Raw genomic sequence first — 17890 nt, 5'->3', positions numbered from 1 at the left:
GGAGTAATAGTAGGTTGCTGACAGGGATCTGCTCTTCTGTGTGGGTGGGGACTTTCTGGGGGGAGGGCTAGAGACTCACAAAGTCTGCTTGTACTACCACAACGTGAGGGCTGTCATCTTGGCTGGCTGTTGTGTAGGGGAGGTGAGAAAGGTAAAACCAAGGCATTAAAGGCTTTTGTCTTAATGAGCACATGTGTGACTCCGAATTGTCCCCTCCTGCAGGGCACGCTATGGAAAAACAGACAGAACGCTGCTCTTTCTGCATTTGGGATGTGGAGTTCAAGTTTACTTTTTATGCTGTTTTTACACTTTTACCTTTCCAGGTGGTACTGCTCAACACAGCTTGAATCTGTAGGTTTGAGCCTCACTGAATATGGGCTCTGGCCTCTGCGGGGCAGAGCTGCTGTGTGGGAAATGGCCCAAAACCACCAATGTTGGCAGATTTGCTAACTTTAGGAAATTCTGGGGTTGTAGTGGATGACTTCTTGCTCCAGATATGAGGTTTCAGCCTCCATATTCCTACATGGCGTGTTAAAACAAAACAAAACCCTGAGTTAATGGAAAATCTTTTAAAAATATGCAATATTATAATGGTAGCTCAAAATGTAATTTAAATGTATACAGTAAATTTAACTATGATGATAACTTTTTTTGTGATTTGAAGTGTTTTTAGTTTTGTTTTTTTCTTAATAGTTGACTTTTTTTTTGTTGTTCAGCAAGGTGGTTCAGCTGGTAAAGGCACTTGCTGCCAATTCTGAAAGCCTGATTTCCATACCTGATTTCCACACACAGTAGAAGGAGAGAATAGATTTTTAAATGTTGGCCTCTGATTTTCACACAAGGGCTATGACACACTCTCTCTCTCTCTCTCTCTCTCTCTCTCTCTCTCTCTCTCACACACACACAGACTATATACAATTTTAAAAAATGTTTTCTTTTTATTTAATAAGCTGAAAGTAAAAATGTCTGGGATAGTCAATTGTCTTATTTTCCTTCATACATAAACATTCTCCAAATTACAGGAAAGTACAGGCTACCCCCACAAAATGCTAGGCTTCATGGTTATTGCCCTCTTGCTTAAATTTCCAATTAGCCAGTGATCAAATACTTTTGAACCCTGTAAAAACAGTGCCCTGAACTATAGGTGGGTGTGTCTTGCTTTTAAAAGCCAGGCTATTGCTTACAAAAAAGACTCACTTTTTTGTATATGGCTATTCCACCTACATGTATGTATGTGTATGCATTATATCCATGCCATGCCCACAGAGGCCGGAAGAGGATGTCAGATCCTCTAGGTCTGGAGTTAACAGCCCGTTGTAAGCCACTATGTGGCTGCTGGGAATTGCATCTGGGTCCGCTGCAAGGGCAGACAATGCCCTTAACTTCTGAGCCATCTCACCAGTGCCTCCTGAGAGACTTATAATAGAACCCTAAAACTGAAAAAGCCCTAGGCAATGACAACACTACTCAGTGGGAAATTTAAGAACAGGGACCAGGCTTTATTTCATCCTTGTTCCTTGGAATCTGGCACAATGGCTGTCTAGTAGGTAGTCATCAGTGTGTGTGTGTGTGTGTGTGTGTGTGTGTGTGTGTGTGTGTGTACCTGTGTGTACAGAGCCAAGAGAACATTGGATATCCTTATCTATTGCTCCCCATCTTAATCCCTGGAGATATAGCTTCTCACTGAACTTTTGTTTATCCAGCTAGGCTGGTGGCCATAAAATGGCAGCATCCCTCCTGTCTGCTCTCCCCACACTGCTGGGGTTACAGAGTATACAGTCACACTCAGATTTTTACGTGGGTGCTGTGGGAGGGGGGGTCTAAACTCAGGTCCTCACGGTTGCACAAGTGTTCTTACCCACTGAGCTAAATTCTCAGTCCTTATACCATTGTTTTTACTTTTAAATCACATTTCTAAATCTTTGGGGGGGTATTTATTTTTATTTTATATGCATGAGTGTTCACCCAAATGCATGGCTGTGGCACACAGCCATGCAGTGCTCAAGGAGGCCACACAAGGACATCATATGTATCCCTGGGATTGGAATTAGAGGTGGTTATGATGTGAGCCTCCATGTGTGTTCTGGGAATTGACTCCGACTCCCCTTGAAGAGCAGCCGAGGAGGCTCTTACTCTCTGAGCCATCTCTCCAGCCCTCGTATTATTGTTTTTAAAGACAAGATTCCACTGTGTAGCCCAAGCTAGCCTTGAACCCATGATCCTTCTATCTCACATTTCAAGTGCCTAGTTTCTCTGACATTTTTGTGGAACCAATGAATGTATAACTGATAAAGAAAGGGAGATCGTGGCCTATTCTCTCCTTTCTTATTCTGCGTCCCTCTGGGCCTTGTTCTAGCCGACTGAGCAAGATGTATGGTGAACTCATTTATGTCCCTTGCTGACTTTTTGTTCCAGTAACTTCTTCCATATGCGGACTCCCTTTAGTGTGAAAAGGTTTGGTTCCTATTTTCTTTTTTATTTATAGTTTCCTGAGTTCTCAGGAAAGTTCCTGTCTCTGCTTGCCTGCTCTCCATACACATGCCCAGGAGGGCAGAGCAACAGTGCTGGTGGCTGTCACCTGGATAAGCAGGTTCTCAAGAGGTTGGTTGTTACTTCCAGGCAGCTATCTCCTGGCCAGCAATGTCCCTGGTTACCTTACAGGCCTTTTTCAATAGAAATGCGCTGCCCATGTCTCTCTGAGCAAATGTCCCATCCCTCTTCAGGGGACACAGCCCAGATGGTGGGCATGGGAGTGGGAAAAGACCACTGAGCCCCCTCCAGGTGTTGTAGCTAGCTGATAAGGCCTTGGTGGGTCTGTCCACCAGCCTGAAGGGAAACCAGAAATGTAGCCAGCTAGGCTCGTTAAGATTGGACAAGGAAGCCATTTCCAGGGGTACCTTGTGCTTTCAAACTGATTTGTGAGTCACCACCTGCAGAGATGGGCTTCGGCATTTTGATATCCATTTTTGGATCTAAACAAATGTTTGCTGAACAGTTTTGGACTTGACCTAACGGTATCCCCAGGGCGCAACATGCCAGTGTCCTCCCTCTGGGTGATTTAAGGCTGACAAACCGTCTATGGTTTCTCGGAGTCAGAGCCTAAGAGCCACCTTTTCCAGGACCCCACTGGAGCGTGGTGTTGTCTTTCTTCCTGGTCAGGTTAGGAAATGGTCCTTCTCTTGCTCATCCCAGTGAGGACTTGCATATGCTGGGAGAACTGGGAGCCTTTCCACCTTCATGGCTATGTTTTCTCTGGGCTGCCTGGGAAACAAGCCTCAGGGTTTGATTCAGTTAGAGCGATGCACAATGGAGCAGGCTACCTGTTGAGTCCAAGACTGTTCAAGCCACAGAATGATACCTGCTTCATGTGAGAGGCTAGAATCCACCATGTCTAAGGCCTTTTCCAGAAGGAGGTCTGGGGTTTTCAATATAGTAAGGTGTCTTATTGGAAGGCAAAATATGGATAAGAAGAGGCACAACGCCATGCTGTTTTCTCACTTGTCAAACAGGCTGCATTGTAGCAGTATCTATTCCCCATGCAAGCTGAACTGCTTGTCATACATGATGCTGTGAAAAATGTGCAGAATATCTGGTCCAGGATCTGGGATACTGTTAACTATCACCACGGAAGGTTCCAAACAACAACGTCAGGAGGTCCTGAGTCATTCTTTCTGTAATAGTTGGTGAGGCACTTTTGGCCATTTCTCCTGATAATCACATCCCTGAATTGATGGGAACTGGGTGTGGCAGCCAAACAGAGGAGGAAAGGCGACATGGGATTGCAGGAATGTGTGAAAAAAGGCTGCTCTCCCTCCCCTCCAACCACTACAAGTTCCAGCTTTGGTCACCATCCCTGTTAGAGCAGCGAAGGAGGAAGGAGCCGGGAGATGGCAAATAGGCGGGGTCACCATCCATCACCACTCTCCCTGTCACCATCCTCTGGACTCTTTCCAAGTAGCTGAGATTATTAGTGATGAAGCAATACAGCACCTAGAACACTTCCTGGCTCTCAGAGGCTTCCACCCTTTCTTGGGTGCAGCTCTTGCAGACCAGCTCATGCTGCAGAGGAAACGCTCAAGTGAGCTGGTCTCTGTCCGCATTCCTCACGTCTGCCTTTCGCATGCTCCAGTCTCCTCTTCCAGACTCCAGCTTCCATTACTCCGCACTTGACCCTTCTCACAGCTTACTCCCCCTTCCTGTTGACAGAGGACATGGAGACTTTTAGGATGATAAAGAAGTATCCCCAATCTTCCTTCTGGATTAGCCAGGCTACTACTCCTCAGTCACTTTCTGCCTTTCCTCTGATGGAAATAGCTTAGCCTGCCACTTCCATCCTGTCCCAACACTCTTTCCTGAACATTCTATTGTTCCTAAACGATCTATTGCTGCGCCTCTGTTGGCTTGTTTCTCTTAGCCAACGAACACACCCATTTCCTGTTAAACATAAAATCATGCTCTCTGAAGGTACCATTGGATCATCCTGCTTCTTTCCACACTGCAGGTTTCTATACAGAGTAATTCTCTCTCCTCTCTCTCTCTCTCTCTCTCTCTCTCTCTCACCTCTGCCCACTCTCCTTGGATGATTTCATCCATTTAGACAGCACTAGCAATTGTGACAGTCCTCCAGCTCGTTGTGTATCCCAACCAAAGCTCATGGTGTTCTCTGAACCAGCTGGCCGTCCTCCTGCCCCCTCTTCCTCCATGAATAATGCTGTCACCGGCTGTGCAGTCTCTAGCCAGAAGCCTCTGTGTCATCCTTCTTCGCCCCCAGCCTTTGCCTCTCATGAGTCACAGAAGGGTTTCACTGGGGCATAAGCTCTGGTGTGCAGAGTCCTTTTAGGTGGATTCTCAGACCTATGTTCCTCCTCCTTCCAAAGTTGCCATGCTCCTCACATCTTTTCACCTTTCACCTGAATTACTGCCCCAGTTCAGCCGGTACTTCCTTCCACATGTTTTCCCTTGCCGTGTCTGAATGTTCCCCCACACCCTAGTTCATATTTTGAAACCCTAACCCCAACATGATGGTGTCAGGAGGTAGGGCCTTGGGAGGTGGTTGGATCTTGAGGTTTCTTTTTCTTTCTTTTTTTTTTAAGTTATTTTTTTAATTTTTTTTTTTTTAGTTAGTAATGAGCTTGCTTCACATGTCAATCCGAGCTCCCTCTCCTTCCCCTCCCCCCCACCAAAAGCCCCACCCCATCCCATCCCCCCTCTGCTCCCCAGGGAGGGTGAGGCCCTCCATGGGGGACCTCTAAAGTCTGTCAGAACATCCCAGGCAGGGCCTAGACCCTCCCCCATGTGTCCAGACTGAGAGAGCATCCCTCCATGTGGAATGGGCTCCAAAAGTCCATTTGTGTGCCAGGGATAAAGACTGGTCTACTACCCAAGGCCCCATAGATTGCCAAGGCCTCCTCACTGACACCCATGTGCAGCTGGTCTAGATCAGTCCCATGCTGGCCTCTCAGCCATCAGTCTGGGGTCCCTGAGTTCCCCTTTGTTCAGGTCAGCTGAGATCTTGAGGTTTCTTCTAAGGTGTTAGTGTCTAGTGAGGGGACAGAGTTGTTTCTTCTTCTTCTTCTTCTTCTTCTTCTTCTTCTTCTTCTTCTTCTTCTTCTTCTTCTTGGTTTATTTATTTATTTATGTATAATGAGTGCTGCCCTGTTTTCTGGTATATCTGTAGGGCAGGAGAAGTCATCAGATGCCATTATAGAAAGATGGTTGTGAGCCACCATGTGGTTGCTGGGAATTGAAGTCAGTATCTGTAGAAGAGCAGCCAGTTCTCTTAACAACTGAGTCATTTCTCCAGCCCCAGAGTTTCTTCTTGATTCTAGGCAAGGGCTAAGCAGTAAGGCACACTCTGTGAAGCAGGCCACAGGTCTTCCCAGATAGTAAACTTGTTGGCTCTTCTCTATGAACTGTTCTGCTTCAGACAGAGGCAGGCAAATTTCTGTGTTTAGAAGTCGTCTAGTCTATGGCATTTCATATAAGCACTCGAATGGCCTAAGACAAGTCTCTCTTAGATGCTGCTGATGTAATTAACTCACATACAGTGTTGCCAGTGAGATCCGAAAGGGTCCTCTTGCGGCCTTCACAGTCAGGGCTCCTTAAATTTTTTTTTTCAAAAATTAAATGTTTGTGTTTGTCGTTTTTCCCCCAAACTCTCAATATGTAGCCCATATTGATCTCAAACTATCCATCCTCCTGCCTCAGCCTCCTCAAGTGCTGGGCATCTAGGTACGCCGGGCCACACCCAGGAGTTAAAATGGCATTTAATGCTGATACATTTCTCCCTCCCTGACTGACTTTGACATACCCATGTAGCTTTGGAGCTCTCAGAAACAAGTGCCCCACATTCTAGGCAAGCTGAGTTTCTGGTCCTTTCCCACAATGTCACTTCTCCTCATTCCCAGCTCCGCCAACTCCCTCTTCTTTCAACTCTTCTCTTGACAGATTCCTTTTATTTATTTATAATAAAAATATGTGTGGGAGGTGGGTGGGGTGGCACAGACCTGAAATCCTAGCCCATGAGAGGCAGAGGATCAGAAGTTCAAGGTCATCACCACCTACCAGTTACTCAAAACAAAACAACAACAAAAACAGATGAGCCTGGGGTGTAGCTCATTGGCAGGGTGCTTCCTTAGAACATGCAAATGTCTTGGTTTGCTCCCCAGCAATACAATCAAGGTGGGGAAAATAGGTGTATTTAAAATCAGGCATGATTTGGCTGTATTTATTTTTCTACTACACAAACTCTGTAATTTAAACAAAACAAAATAGGACTAGAGAAGAAAGGTCATCAGAAGTCATCAGCAGTTAGGCTAGACAAATAATACATGTGGAAAAGGTATAATAATTGATCCCCTGCTCCTATTCTCTGTTATGATAATTTTACTCTTTCCAAACCCCTCCCTCCCTTTTTTTTGTTGCCTGACTGGCCTGGAACTCTCCCTATAGTCTGGGTTGGCTTTGGACTCACAGAAATCTGTCTGCTTCTGCCTCCTAAATGCTGGGATGAAAGGAAAGCACCATCAAAACTGGCTTTTTCCAATCTCTTTGGTGGATATTCCATTTCTTTACAGCTTTACTGATGTATCCCTGACAAATACGATTGAATACTTCTTGTTTTATTTTATTTTGGTGGGCCTTGGTGGGCCTCCAACTCATGGCAATCTTCCTGCCTCAACCTTCTGAGTGCCAGGATAAAACTGTAGACAATTTCGTAACAGTGGAATTAGCATATTTATTGCATTACCTAGTTGCTTGTATTGTGTGTGTACTGTGTTAGTTTTAGCACATTTTAGCAAGTTCAAAGTATATTATATAGTATTATGGGCTATACTTACCAGGCTGTGTATGAGAGTCCCCAGAGCTTAGTACTATTTCGGGGGGAGGTGGGGGAAGGGGTTGCAGAAGGGTCTCACTCGGTAGCTGAGCTTGGCTTTACTCGCATGGCAGTTCTCTTGCTTCACCCTTACCAGTACTAGGCTCATATGCTAACTTACACCTAATTTATCATGGAAACTGGATCTTCTGACAAACACGTCCACGTTTGCCCACTCCCAGCCCAACACCCTCGACCCCACTTCTGTGAGCTCTCACTTCCGGCATTCCACCAGGCGCTCTGGATTTGTCTCTTTCTCTGCGTTGCTCCTTTCACTCAGCCTTGTGTATGTCAGGCCAGTCTGAGTCACACTCCCAGGCCCTTTGCTTCTATTTTCCGTTTTCCATTTGTCCCTTTGGAGACAAATGGAAGTTAATTTCTTTCTTTTCTTTTCTTTTCTTTTTTTTGTTTTATTTTGTTTTTTTTCGAGACGGGGTTTCTCTGTGTAGCTTTGGAGCCTATCCTGGCACTCACTCTGGAGACCAGGCTGACCTCGAACTCACAGAGATCCGCCTGCCTCTGCCTCCCGAGTGCTGGGATTAAAGGCGTGCGTCACCAATGCCTGGCTATTTAAGTTTTAATTTCTAAAGTATGATTTTTCATTTAATCAGCATTAGTCTTAAGTAGTTAGCTATAAACCTTTGGAAAGGTTTATTCTAATTTCTAGTGTATGGATGTTTTTACTCCACAAAAGTGTTTTTTCCATGTGTGTGCTGGTACCGGTGGAAGTCAGAAGGGGACATTGGATCCCCTGAAACTTGAGTTACAGACAGTTATGAGCTGACATGTGGGTGCTGGGAACTGAACTTGGGTTCCTTGCAAGAGCAGAAAGTGTTCTTAATAGCTGTCTTTGGAAAGTTTTAAGTGTTTGTCTATATTAAGTTTAAGTGAAAATATTTCCTTAACATAAGGTATGGTATGTACTGAAGGTTGGCCTTGAACTCCCTATGTAGCAGGCTGGTGTTCAACACTCATCCTCCTTCCTCTACCTCCCAAATGCTGGGATTATAGGCATGGAGCAGGATGCCCAGCTACTCTAAGTGAAATGTGTATCAATAGCAAGGACATTAGCCATCACCGCAACAGCACCCTTCAATTTCTATTTTATTTTGATATATGGGCCAACCTGAAGACTTAGAGTTTATTGTATATGTGGTCCTTGAGAACTGGGAATGAAATCCAGTTGGTAGAGTGCTTGCCTAGCATGAATAAAACTCAGTGTGATCCTCAGCATTGCATAAACTGGACCTGGTGGGACATGCCTGTGACTTCTACTTAGGAGCGAAAAGAAGGATGATCAGGAGATCAAGGTCACCCTGGGATACAGTGAGAATGTAGGGGCTGGCTTGGCCTGTATGATATCCTATCTCAAGAAGTGCTAAAGTGAACTAGCACCACAACAAACCAAACCATGCATGCTGTAGGAGGCAGGTGACCAACCGAAGCCTGAGTAGAAGGGGTTAAGTCCTGGGGGACATCCATCAATTTTTAATAACTATGAAAATAAAATAGGAACTATAAAGATTCACAGAACCTTGCCTTCATCATGGACAGCCTTTTAATCTGGGATAGAGAAAGAGAGGAGCTTCAAAAGATAGAATTATGGTCTGAATATGTGCCACTCTCCTCTCAAGTCTTTTCATTGAAACAGTCTGAATACTGTGGTAAGTGTGTGGCTTTGGGTGGTAATAGCATCCTGAGAGTTCCAGAATGTATGAGATCTGCACCTTTATTGAAGGGACTATGGAACCTGCTGCTGTGTTAGGATGCAGGAGCTCACCAGACATCAAATCTGCCACCCACTTGATCTTTGACTGTCTAAAGCATTTTTAAAAAGGTAACACGGTACTGGTTTTGTGTGTCAACTTAACACAAGCTAGAGTCATCAGAAAGGAAGGAACCTCAGTTGAGGAAATGCCTCCATGAGATTCAGTGTAAGGCATTTTCTCAACTAGTGATGAATGGGGGAGGGCCCAGCCCATTGTGGGTGTTGTCATCTCTGGGTTGGTGGTCATGGGTTCTGTAGGAAAGAAGGCTGAGCAAGCCATAAGGAGCAAGCCAGTAAGCAGCACCCCTCCATGGCCTCTGCATCAGCTTCTGCCTCCAGGATCCTGCCCTGTTTGAGTTCCTGTCCTGACTTCCTTTAGTAATGAACAGCAATGTGGAAGTATAAGTCAAATGAACCCTTTCCTCCCCAACTTACTTTTTGGTCATGGTGTTTCATCACGGCAATAGAAACCTAAACAAGAAAAACATATTTCTATTATAAGTTTCTCAGTACAGCAGCATTGAGGGACCAAGCTAGAGGGGTAAACTAGTTTTAAACTGGAAGGACCTATGTTTTCTGTAGGAAACCATCAGCTGGGAAGCCTGTCTATGGCGTAGGTGAACAGGTAAGACAGAGATGTTTGGATGGCAAAGCAGGAAAGGAAGACTGTTTTGGTAGACTTCAGAAGCACTTACGGGGATGACACAGTAAAAGCTTTGACCCAGGAGCTAGGTTACATGAATACCCAGATATCCCTTCTTTTCAATTTTAGTTTTTCAAGCTGGGGATCAACTCAGACCTGGCACCTGTGAAGCGTGCATTCTCACACTGAGCTATATTCTCAGCTCTCCTTTTTTTCTGGGTGACACGCTTTAATGCTTCCATGAATGTGGCTTTAAGGGCAATCCTGTTAGCCACCAGTTGTGCACAGGGTCTCATAAAGAGAGAGGGCTTACCCCATCTACATTTGAAGTTTATTTGGTAGGTAATGATGGGATGGGCCTCTGACCTCCAGGAGTTCACATTCTTAAATGCTCCAGGGAGGCCTGGGCAAGTCCATTAGGCTATCTGTTCGGCAGGGCAGGTGCTTCCAGCAGTAGATTGCCTGAATCAATTCAAAGAATGCACCTGTTAGATGGGAATCTGGATCTGGCGATCACACCATCTCCTTTCCAGAAAGCTAAGCCAGGACAGGAATGCTGTAGGCTCTCACCAGCTGGTTTTGTGAAGCTGGAACCGAGCAGGTGGTTCTCCTCATTTGGAGATTTCATTTTGATGGATTAATGAAGATGATCCTGTACCCAAATGAGCATTCCTTTCCTCTTGCTTGCTGGCTCCTCATCCCTGCTTACTCTCCTTTCCCTCCTCTCCTTCTTCCTTATCTTTCTTTTCTTAGCAACTGTTGTTCTGAGACAGAGCCTGAAAGTGTAGCTTAGCCTGATGCTCACTATGCAACCAGGCTGCCTGGAACTCTTGCCTCAGCCTCTCTAGTCCTTGGATTATATATGTGAATGGCTGGCTTCTTAGCGACATTTAAAAAAATGTCAAGAATCCAAGTGAGATCCCCTTCCTTTCTGTATTAAATACATATCCCAGAGGGAAAGACAGAGAAATATGACCACGCTCCAAGGAGTATGTGTAACACAAATTGGAGCTGGTGGTTTTTGTTTAGTTTTTTTTTTGGGGGGGGAGGGAGGCACAAGAGTAGGAGGGTAGACCTGGGAGAAATGGGAATTGAGTGTGACTGGGTTATTCATAAAGTGATATAAGACGACAAGGCAAGCTATGGCATCAGGACATCAGAACTGAGGTGCATAATGGCAGGACACTTAAAATGTGCTTGGCATCCTGGGCTTGCCCCCAGGCACAGAGGCAACAAACAAACAAACAAACAAACATAAAAACACCGAAGGGGGCCTGGAGAAATGGATCAGAGGTTAAGAGCACCGACTGCTCTTCCAGAGGTCCTGAGTTCAATTCCCAGCAACCATATGGTGGCTCACAACCATCTGTTATGAGGTCTGGTGCCCTCTTCTTATGTGCAGATATACATGGAAGCAGAATGTTGTACAAATAATAAATAAAATCTTAATAAAAAACACTGAAGGAAGAAGAGGGTGCATTATTTTCAAATTTCGTAGGTGAGCAGTAAGATCATCCTGAAGAAACAGACCTGGATCTGGTAGTGATGATGGTGGAGGGCTGTGTGCAAAGCTTGGCAGCAAGTGGCAGAAAAGAATACTTGGTCAATGGACAATGAGGAAGTAGTATTACTGGAGATGAGTGGTCCAGGGGAGAAAGGCTGAATGAAACAGTAGTCAGTGAGTGGTTGGATCACCGGGGGCTTAACAGGCAAAATCCTGACCTTGAACTTTATTGATGGTGCCCTAACAAGCCACTGGAGGGAGCTGAGCAGGGAGACGAGGAGATCTGAGTTACAGCATGGAAATTATACTCTGAAAAGAAATAGAAAAGAAAAGAAAAATGCTGAAGCTCTTGGAAAATGTTCTGCTGCAGAAGAAGACAGATGAAGTCAAACGAGTCACTTAGCTTCAGAGGACTGTGCTGGTGGATTGAAGTATGGGGCTGTGTGGATATGGTGAGAGGCAGTAGTTGGGCTCAGGGTGTTTCAGGGACTGACCAAGAGTTCATCGGTGAATGACTAGGTGTGCAGTAGAAGAGAAAGAGATGGGGTGGGGATGACCTCTTGAGTTGTGGTCTGAGCAGCTATGTGATGGTGGAGGTGTTTCCTGAGTGATCTAGGGATAATTGGGAAAGAGGTAGTTTAGATTGGCAAATTAAGAACTCTGCTTGCATCATCCTAAGTGAGGATGTTGAGTCTTGATTGGTACAGGAGTTTGGAATGTAAGTTAAAACTCCATCCTGCAGCTAAACTTGGAGAGTCACAAGTGTGTGGATGGTATTTAAAGCTACAGGTCCAGAAGAAATCATGCAGGGGATGGCGTGGGGGGTGTGTGGGGGCATATAACATTAGGCAGGTGCTGAGCTCAGGGGCACCACAATGTTTCAGGGACAGACCAAGGAGGAGATGTGAGCAAGGAGGACCAAAGGAGCTGCCCCATTGATGTAGGAGGAAGCTGCAAGGGCTGTATGTGTGTAGGTCTGAAAAGCATGATGTTCTGCAAGGGAGTCAAACATGTCAAGTCCTGCATCCAGGCTCTAAGATGAGGACCTGGAATGGGTGATAAGATTCAATGCAACAATTTTAAGTAGAGCCGTGGAATGGGGGTGGGGAGAAGTGTGATGAGATGACCACAGAAGCCAGAGGTAAAGATGCAGAAACCTTATAGGAGATGATTCTTGGGTGTTTAGGGGGTGGAGGTGGTGGGGAGAAGCCTAACATAGATGTGGGAGGTAAGGGTTGGTCACTTTCATTCATGAAAAAGAAGGCAATGATGAGAACTCTTTGGTATATAGGTGGGAATGGTTTCCAAGTGAGAGGAAAAAAGGTGAATCAGAATTTTAAAAAAATAGGAGTTGCTAAACCCAGAGCCAGGCTAGAAGTGTTCAATACGAAGCTCAACTGAACACTTGCCTCAGAAGTTAGAGAATAATAGAAAGAAATGTGAGTTGTAGACCTGGGCTGTGGGAAGGCTGAGGATGTATCTCAGTGAGAGTGCTCACCTAACATGTACAAGATTCACGGTTCTGTTCTTGGCACAAGGGAAGAAAAAAAAAACAAAACAAAAAACAACTCATGCCTTGGGCCGGGAATGTAACTCAGTAGGTGGAGAGCTCTGATAGCAAGCATGAAGCCCTGGGTTCAAACCTCAGGACTGTATAAACCATTTTTGGTGGTGGACACCTCTATTAACAGCACCTGAGAGGTGGTGGTCGGAAGATCAGGAGTTGAAGATCATTCCTAGCTGAATGGGGATTTGTGAGCTAGAGATATTGTTTAAAGAAAAAAGAAAAAGAGAGAAAAAAGAACAGAGTTTTTGGAAGGCACAGTGGAGCTGCTGTTATTTCTATTTTCTCTGAGAAGCAAGACAGAGCCTTGGGAGAGAAGAGGGTCTTCTGCCTTGTAAGGAAGACGGGAAAGAAATATGAAATAGTCATTTTGGGGAAAGAGAGATTGAATTGACTGGACATTTAATGCTAGGAACTTTTGAACTAGTTGAAAGTTTTCTCATAGGTTTAAAATAAATTTAAATTAAGGACAAACCAAGGGCTGGCAAGAAGGCTCAGTGGGTAAAAGCCCTTGCCCTGAAAGTCACCTTACCTGAGTTTGATACCTGGAATCCAAGTAAAATTGGAAGAAGACTCCACTGTTCTTTGATTTCCAGTCCAATGTGTACTCCCCCTAAATAATTAAAACAAATGTTATTTAGTTTTAGAAGTTTATTTGTTAATGAATTTTATGCATATGAGTATTTTGTCTGCATGGACATTTGCATGCCAGAAGAGGATGTCGGATTCTCTGGGACTACAGCTAGAGATGGTTGTGAGCCAACTTGTGGGTGCTGGGAATTGAACCGAGGACCTCCAGAAGAACATTCATTCAGTGCTCTTAAACACTGAGCCCCCACCCCAACAAACTTAAAAAAGGAACAAACTGTATATTTCCCCTGGTTACCTTCAGCTGGTAGACGTTGGGCAGGTAGGAAGTCAAGAGTGTGGGCAAGGGGAGACTATGTAGATGGACTCTACACCACTGGAAGTAGGTTTGTGACCATCATGGAGCTGATGAATAACGAAAAACATGAATTAAGTAGACTCAGGGTCAATGTGGAGGGAAGAATTGTGGCTGTTTTGCCTTTTGTCATGCCCATCTCTCTCACTGTTTGGGGTACTATGAGAAGACATCTGATTTTCTTCAGTGTAGGCTGTTTCTTCTGTGAAATCACCTCCATAATGAGCTTCTTTTTTTTTTTAATTGGTTTTAGGTGTGTGTGTGTGTGTGTGTGTGTGTGTGTGTGTGTGTGTGTGTGTATCTGCATGAGTTTTTATATACTACATGTGCGTAGGAAGCCAGAGTACAGTGGGATTCCCCCACAACTGGAGTTACAGGTGGTTTCAAACCCCATGATGTGAGTGCTGGGAACCCAACCTAGGTCCTCTTGCAAGAGCAGTGACACTTTAAACCACTTAGCCATCTCTCCAGCTCCCCCCATAACACTTTTTTTAATGGACACCTCCTTTTCTTGAGCCCCTGTTCCTGTTACATTTCATGTATACATTATGTCCTGGCTAGTTTTATGTCAACTGGATTCAAGCTAAAATCATCTGAGAGGAGGGAACCTCAATTAAGAAAATGCCTCCAGGCCAGGTGTGGTGGTGTCAGTGCAGGCCTTTAATCCGAGCTCTTCAAGAAACCCTGCCTCAAAAAAACCCAACCAACCAACCAATCAACCAATAAATAATCCTCCATCAGATGGTGTTGTGGGCAAGCCTGTATGACATTTTCTTAATTAGTGATAGATAGGGGAGGGCAGAGCCCATTGTGGGTGATGTGATCCCTGGGCTGATGGTCCTAGGTTCTATAAGAAAGGAGACCTGAGCAAGTCATTATGAGCAAGTCAGTAAGTAGCAGCCTTCCATGGCCTCTGCATCAGCTCCCGCCTCCATGTCCTGCTATGCTTGAGTTGCTGTCCTGAATTTCCTTGATGACTGACTGTGATGTGGAAGTGTAAGCCAAATAAACCCATTTCTCCCCAAGTTTCTTTGGTCTTGGTGTTTCATCACAGCAATAGTAATCCTTACTGAGATGCCTTATTCAGTTGTATTTATCTTATTGTAGCTCTAGGAACAAAAGGGTTTGCAAACACCATCTTTACCAAAGCTCTCAAGAGCATAATAGTCTATGATACACATAGACCAATTGCATCCCACAAAACTAAATTCTGAAGAAAGTTTAGGTGTGGCAAATATGTCTTTATACCTAGATCATACTCCCCTGAGAAGCATGGGATCATACCATAACAGCAGGGGTTGATGAACACTTGTGGGAGTCTTATGTCATTCCTTCAGTGGTCTTAAGGAAGAGCAGTGGAAGAGGCATGGGGCAGAGCTTTCTGGCAAATTATAAGTCTGAACTGTTTAATCAACAGCTTGGTGAAAATTTGGAATCACTGCAGGCTTATTGTGCTAAGAAAGCCTGGTGTGTCTGTCCCACTCTTGCAAGTCCATGTCTCTGGTAAGCTATTAAAGGCACAGTTACCAGGAAGGAGCCATGTGTTCAAACCAAATACAGCTTTCTCTTTACCCATTGTACACATTTATCAGGGGCTTGACATTAATTCTTTTTCTTTCTTTTTTTTAAGATTTATTAATTTTTTAATTTAATATACATCAGGGTTTTGCTTGTATGGGGGTGTAAGATCCCCTGGAACTTGTATTACAGACAATTGTGAAGTGCATGTGGATGCTGGGTACTGATCCTGGGTCCAAAGAAAGAAAGCCAGTGCTCTCAATCACTAAGCCATCTCTCCAGCGCTGATGCTAATTCTTCAAAGAGGTTCTTTATATGGTCCCCTGTGAAATTCCTGTAAGAAATGCTCTCAGGTTCCCAGGGGGACCTCCTCAGGCTTTAAGCTTGTGGGTACAGCACCAGTGGGATGATAGGGCAAAGTGAGGCCATGAGTGGCTTCATGCTGCTGTTTTAAGTGACTTTGGCAGGACAGACAAGTGACCCAAGTCACTCACAGTGGTTCCAGGGCACACAAGGCCCTCACTATCTAGTGATGCCATCCTCAAGAGCCTGGTGAAGTTTTCCATCCATAGGGAGCTTAGAATCAGGACATCTGATACTAGTGCATATATGGATCCTCTGATAGAAGGCCATGGACTTGATTTAATAATAGAAATGTATTTCCTTGTTGTTCTGGAGGCTGGGATCCAAGCTCAAAGTGGGGCTGGTTTCTCCGGAGGTCTCTGTATTGTTCTTGCAGATGCTACCTTCAGCCCGAGTCTTCATATGGTTGTCCTTCCTTTGAGGCTGCTTATCTTGGTCTCTTCCTTTTAAAATTTATTATTGTTTTAGACAGAATCATACTGTGTTTTCTGAGCTGGCCTCTAAGTTGTGGCAATCCTTCTGCCTTAGCCTCCTGTAAATGATGAGATGAAAGGGACACATGACCATGGCATAGTGTCACCCTTCTTATAAGGATACCACCAGTCATAGTGCATTAGGGGTTGCCACAATGACTTCAAGTTAATTTCCTTTTTAAAGACCTCTCCTTCAGATCTCCCATGCTAGGAGTTAGCATGGCAACATTTGAACTTGGGTGCCGACACACTTCTGCCTCCACCACTTGGAACATCTGGAACTGGCTCACCCCTCTAAGGAGCCCACTCACTTAGGTTCCAAAATAAAACCATACTTATTCCACAAGGTCGCTTTCAGCCTCACCCACTATGCATCGGTTTGGTAACATTTTCCCAGTGAAAATATGCCTAAATATCAGAGGAGGAAGGTCTTGTCTTCATTTTACTTAAAACAATCATTTGTGTGTGCGTGTGTGTGTGTGCGTGCACACGAGTGTGAATGTACAGTGGGGAGGGCATGCCATGAGGTGCCTGTGGTTGTCAGAGGACACCTCTGCAGAGTCTGTGTACTCCTTCCGTCTTTGCATGCTTTCCAGGACTGAACAGGTGAGCAGCCTGTGTATCCAGCATCTTTACCTGCTGAGGCACCTGGTTGGCCCTTGGTTTTGCTTTTGATATTCGTTGCAATTCCTCTTCCATTTCTGTTTGCTCTCTAGCCCTGCAGGTGGCACACACCTTTAACCCCAGCACTTGGCACTTGGGAGGCAGAGGTGGGTAGATCTCTCTGTGAATTCAAGGACAGCCCAGTCTATCTATATAATAGTGAGTTGAAGGCCAGCCAGGGCTATGTAGTAAGATTGTGGCCTTTCCTTGTTCTTTTTTAAAAATTGCTTTCTAGAGGTTATCTTAGGAGATGTAGAAGCTTTGTACTTATCTATTTACTTATCATTTATTGCGGTGCTTGGGAGTCAAACCCAAGGGCTTCATATGTTACAGGCAAGCATTATACACCTAACCACTGAGTTACACCCCCAGCTGGAAGTGTAGCTAAGCTGGCTATTCATAACCATTTTGTCATTGTTTGTTACTTCCAAACAAAGCTTAGGGAAAGGAATAATAGTCTCATTATCACTCATCTATTATGGACTATGTGACAGAGGACAGGAAAGAAGGAATTTTTAGCTTATTTTCTCTGTTTTGAAAGTGGAATTAAGATCAATAAGTGGAAGAGATAGGCAAACAGATTTTAACACTTAAGAAAAAAAGAGCTTCTGTCTATCAGAACTGCTCCCCCCATATAATCTTTTTATTTTTATTATTTATTTTGTTTGGTTACTTATAGAGACAGAGTCTCATTATGTAGCCCTACCTGGCCTGGAGCTTGCTACTCATGCCCCAACCAAGGAGTGCTGGAACTAAGGGAGTTCAGCACCACACCAACCCCTGTAGAATCTTTTGATATTGTTCTAAATTGCAGATCTGTAAATCTGTGATCTTGCCACTGGCTGGTATTTTGAAGAAGTCAATCTGAAACCCAGCCCTAAAGGTCTTGACAGACACCTAAGCTAAGAACGGACCTAGAGTGTAGAGCACCCTGCACCTACCCTGAGGGTTTCTTATGTGATGAGGCCCCTCTGTCTGGAGATGAGGAGTCTGCACTTAGGGATGGTAAGCAAGGGTAAAGGGTGATGGGTAGGTCTTTGTTACTGGTGGGAGTGTCAGAATGTCACAACATT

General features: G+C 44.7%; 1 long non-coding RNA gene across 4 annotated transcripts in view; it reads right to left on the bottom strand.

The window, feature by feature from the left end:
* Positions 1 to 1550: 1550 nt before the first annotated feature.
* Positions 1551 to 17890, bottom strand: part of LOC103163096 — a 43621-nt gene continuing 27281 nt past the window's right edge. For 3 of the 4 annotated variants that reach the window (XR_003484352.2, XR_003484349.2, XR_003484350.2), the window contains 6 exons: positions 15085 to 16213; positions 13744 to 13850; positions 13390 to 13470; positions 9582 to 9617; positions 7597 to 7731; positions 1551 to 4196 (listed from right to left, as the gene is read on the bottom strand). This is a non-coding gene — a long non-coding RNA (uncharacterized LOC103163096). The remainder of the gene's footprint in view (positions 4197 to 7596; positions 7732 to 9581; positions 9618 to 13389; positions 13471 to 13743; positions 13851 to 15084; positions 16214 to 17890) is intronic. The other variant, XR_004769388.1, reaches the window with a different exon arrangement.

This window comes from Cricetulus griseus, chromosome 3 (genome assembly GCF_003668045.3).
Source record: "Cricetulus griseus strain 17A/GY chromosome 3, alternate assembly CriGri-PICRH-1.0, whole genome shotgun sequence".
NCBI lineage: Eukaryota > Metazoa > Chordata > Mammalia > Rodentia > Cricetidae > Cricetulus > Cricetulus griseus.
The sequence above is the reverse complement of the archived record's forward strand: the minus strand, read 5'-3'. Positions and strand labels throughout refer to the sequence as shown.